This window comes from Zeugodacus cucurbitae, chromosome 2 (assembly GCF_028554725.1).
Source record: "Zeugodacus cucurbitae isolate PBARC_wt_2022May chromosome 2, idZeuCucr1.2, whole genome shotgun sequence".
NCBI classification, from domain to species: Eukaryota; Metazoa; Arthropoda; class Insecta; order Diptera; family Tephritidae; genus Zeugodacus; species Zeugodacus cucurbitae.
The window spans coordinates 37,180,822-37,183,918 of record NC_071667.1 but is presented as its reverse complement, the minus strand read 5'-3'; the positions used below and the strand labels follow the sequence as shown (position 1 = coordinate 37,183,918).

The 3,097-nt window shown below is 31.8% G+C and overlaps 1 long non-coding RNA gene across 1 annotated transcript; it reads left to right on the top strand.

The window, feature by feature from the left end:
- The first annotated feature begins 269 nt into the window (after positions 1–269).
- Positions 270–2,299, top strand: LOC128919898 (uncharacterized). Its single transcript, XR_008470035.1, has 3 exons — positions 270–1,051; positions 1,152–1,395; positions 2,026–2,299. It is a non-coding gene; the product is annotated as an uncharacterized LOC128919898 (long non-coding RNA).
- The last annotated feature ends 798 nt before the right edge of the window (positions 2,300–3,097 follow it).

Genomic DNA, 3,097 nt, shown 5'->3' with positions numbered 1-3,097 from the left:
TTAAAATTTTGTATACCATTTTGAGTGCAGCTCTTCTGTACCTTCTTTATAATGAAATTTAAGGTTTCTGTTGGGTTTCCTTACTGAATTAAAGCAATTTTAATAGTTTTAAACCTAACCTTTGTATGGGAGGTGGGCGTTGTTATTATTCGATTTCCTCCATTTTTGGACTATATAAGGAAATACCTGAAAAAAACGACTGCTGAAAGTTTCGTTTATATAGTTTTAGTAGTTTACGAGATATGTACAAAAAATTAGTAGGGGCGGGGCCACGCCCACTTTCTCAAAAAAAATACATCCAAATATGCCCCTTCCTAGAACAATCGTTTATACCAAATTTTGCTTTCATAGCTTAATTTATGGCTTAGTTATAGCTCTTTATGTGTTTTCGGTTATCGTCATTTTGTGGGCGTGACAGTGTTCCGATTCCGCCCATTTTCGAACTTAACCTTCTTATGGTGCCAAGGAATACGTGTTCCAAGTTTCATTAAGATACCTCAATTTTTACTCAAGTTACAGCTTGCACGGACGGACAGACGGACGGACAGACAGACATCCGGATTTGAACGACTCGTCACCCTGATCACTTTGGTATATATAACCCTATATCTAACTCGTTTAGTTTTAGGACTTACAAACAACCGTTATGTGGACAAAACTATAATACTCTCTTTAGCAACTTTTGTTGCGAGAGTATAAAAAGTTGTGTCCTTTTAAACTTAAAGATTATTTCTACGAATTTTTAGAGTGTAAATTTAATAATAAGTTTGATGGCTTCATAGGAAATAATATATTAAGGGAATTAACTGCATTATTGACTTTACTAACAGACAGTTCATAACAAAAAACGCTGTTATAACTCTCTTTCTCACTGAAGAAGAAGAAGTTTATAACAAAAAAGCATATAAAGAAAACTTTGTTAAAATATTTAGTTGTGAAGTCGACACTCGTAATATCGCAGCAATGATTCGTACTGATTATTTGCAAACGTTCAAAAAGGAAAAATTATTTCGAATTGTCAATATATATAAAAACGTTTCTTATAAAAAAGGTGACAACTTATCTATTACAAATGAAATTAAACACAGGATAAGAACTAAAAATGATATTCCAATATACTCTATTTTATATACATATGTATATGTATGTAGATATCCAGAGGTTCATAAGGCTGAAGTTGATAAGCAAATTGAAAGCATGTTAAAACAAAGGATCATTCGGCATTCAAACAGTCCATACAATAAATAAATAGCCTTATTTGGGTCGTCCCGAAAAAACTAGATGCGTCTAAGCAACAAAATTGGCGAATAGTCATCGACTATCGTAAACTCAATGATGTTACTATTGAAGATCGTTTTCCAATACCAAATATAGATGACATTTTTGACAAACTAGGTAAATGCAATTATTTTACGACACATGATTTAGCTAAGGGATTTCATCAGGTGGAAATGCATCCTGATGCCATTTAAAAACTGCATTTTCTACAGCTACCGGACACTACGAGTTTTTACGAATGCCGTTTGGACTTCGAAATGCACCAGCTACCTTTCAAAGGATGATAAATAACGTATTAAGGGGATACATTGGCACGAATTGCTTGGTTTATTTGGATGATTTTATCATCTTTTCAACAAGCTTAGAAGAACACTTAGAAGCTATTGAAAAAGTGCTAAAGCGTTTGAAAGAAGCCAATCTTGAATTACAAGTTGACTAGTGTACCTTTCTTGCAAATGAAACCGAGTTTTTAGGCCACCTTATTACCCCTGAGGGCATTAAACCAAACCCTAAAAAAGTTAAGGCTATAGACAAAATAATGTTGCCTTAAACAAAAAGAAATTAAATCTTTCTTATGTATTACATCGTACTATAGACGTTTTATAAAAGATTACTCTAAAGTAGCATACGATCTAATAAAATATTTAAAAATGGGCTTAAAAATAAATATTAATGATCAGCATTACAAAGACACTTTCTTTAAATTAAAAATGTTAATTAAAAATTACCCCATTCTTATCCATCCAGATTTCACAAAAACTTTTACTCTTGTGACAAATGCGAGTAATTTTGCCCTAGGAGCAGCTCTTATGCAGAATAACAATTTCATTTGCCAGTCGAACTTTGAATAAAGCATTATAGCACTATAGAAAAAGAGTTGTTGGCCATAGTGTGGGCCACTAAATATTTTCGACCACAGATTCAGATCGCAGATTCACCATTAAAACAGATCATCGTCCATTGGTTTGGTGGAATAATATAAAGAAACCTATTTCAAAGTTACAAGGGTGGAAAATGTAATTGCTGATGGCCTGAGTAGACTAAGTTATAATAATGATAATAAATTAGACAATGAAATAATAATAAATTTACATGAACTGTTTAACGAAGATGTCAATACAGTACGCAGCGCTGAAAGTGATGATACGGATTTCATTAAAATAACAGAGCGTCTAATAAATATTTTCAAATATCAAATAATTATTGAAAACTCCAGTAATTATTCTCGTAAAACATCAATAATATTTAAAAATAAAATTCGCATTAGTTTTAAAAATTTCAGATAAAAATAAGCTATTAAATTTTATGAAAGATAAATTTCCTGCCAAAGGATTGGTAGTTGTTTTTTGCCCAAGTATAGATTAATTTCGCGAATTTCAATTAAATTACAATAAGTATTTTGCAAAAATCAAGCTACTGAAGGTACTAAAATCTAAGATAGAGAGCAGTTGTTACAATTAATAGCAAAAACTCATCTAAGGAATAACCACAGGGGTATTACTGAAGTTTTTGAAGAAATAAAAAATTATTACTTTTACCAAAAATTGCAAAATGAGATACAAAAGTATATAAATAATTGCGATATTTGTAGGCTAGCGAAATACGATAGAAGCCCCGTGAAACATAAATTTGATGTACCACCAACCCCAGATAAGCATAATGACATTGTACACATGGTACATGGTATCCACAACGCGGATCCATGTACTTGACGAGTATTGATAAATTCACAAAATACGAAACTGCCCATGAACTGAAAGATAGAACTTGGGTTTCAGTGTTTAAAGCATTCAAAGAAAGGATACAATATTTAGGTAAA